This window comes from Myotis davidii, unplaced genomic scaffold (assembly GCF_000327345.1).
Source record: "Myotis davidii unplaced genomic scaffold, ASM32734v1 scaffold1458, whole genome shotgun sequence".
Taxonomy (NCBI): domain Eukaryota; kingdom Metazoa; phylum Chordata; class Mammalia; order Chiroptera; family Vespertilionidae; genus Myotis; species Myotis davidii.
In genome coordinates, this window is record NW_006289400.1 from 101,460 (window position 1) to 102,613 (window position 1,154).

A 1,154-nucleotide genomic window follows, 5' to 3' on the forward strand; every position below is an offset into this window, starting at 1 on the left:
GAGGGAGCCATCAGGGAAGAGTCCGGCATTTGATGGTGAAGAATTGGCCAGCGTCTCAGTCGCTGACATAGAGTCTTAGTTTCCATGTCTTTCTTCTTCCCATTGGTCAGTTCACCAGGCGAGAGGCATGAGGAGGACGGGGTTACAGTGCCTCTTTCCTGTGACTTTGATGGCGGTTGGAGTGCTCAACACCACCTGGTTGGGTCCATCCCATCTAGGCCGTGGCATTTCACCCAGATGAGTTCACCCAGAGAGAAGGCAGGCTGTGTTGGACTGGATTTCAGCATGTCCTCCTCCCGTATGGCTCTCACCACCCGTTGTGTTGACATGGCGCTGCTCTGCAAAACCTGTAAGGACTTAAGCAAATTTTGGGTAGACAGCCGGGAAATTTTTTCCTCCCTTAGGTGGGAAAGAAGAGGTGGCAGCCTGCCAAACATAATTTTAAAAGGGGTGAGTCCTTTTATATACAGAGTACACCTAACTCTGAGGAGGGCAAAAGGAAGGAGACTTACCCAGTTTTCGCTAGTTTCTAATTTTAACTTAGTTAATGTTTTCTTTAAGGTCTGATTTATTCTCTTTACCTTCTCCAGAACTCTGTGGTCTATAAACACAATGCAATTTCCAAGTAACTCTCAGGGCCTTAACTGTGGATTGTAACTTTGGCGATAAACGCCGGGCCATCGTCGGACCCCATATATAGTGGCAGGCTAAACCGGGGGACAATTTCAGTGAGGAGTTTTCTAACTACTACCTGTGCTGTCTCTGCCTTGGTTGGGTATGCCTCAGGCCAGCCAGAGAAGGTATCAATGAAAACCAGCAGGTACTTATACCCTCCTTGTCCTCCTGGTATCTCGGTGAAGTCCACTTCCCAGTGTTCCCCGGGGTTTTGTCCTCAGAATCGCTGCTGCCCCGGCGCGGCCACAACAGGGGGCCCTTGGTTTACCGGGCACACACTTGGCACCTTCTAGCCACATCTTGGGATATCTTCTGGAGCCCTGTGATGTAAAATTCTCTTCCCAGTAGTTCTGATAGCTTCATTCCCCCCAGGTGGGTACTCTGGTGGGTCTGGGAAGCGATGGTCCGCCCCAGGGCTTCTGGCACTATAGGCCTCCGTCTGGCAGAATTAGCCATCCAGCCTCTCCTTCCTGGGTCCA

At 50.8% G+C, this 1,154-nt stretch overlaps 1 long non-coding RNA gene across 1 annotated transcript in view; it reads right to left on the minus strand.

Annotated features, from left to right (window-relative positions):
- LOC107182804 overlaps window positions 1–1,154 on the minus strand; it is a 6,183-nt gene that overhangs the window by 509 nt on the left and 4,520 nt on the right. The window lies entirely within an intron of this gene.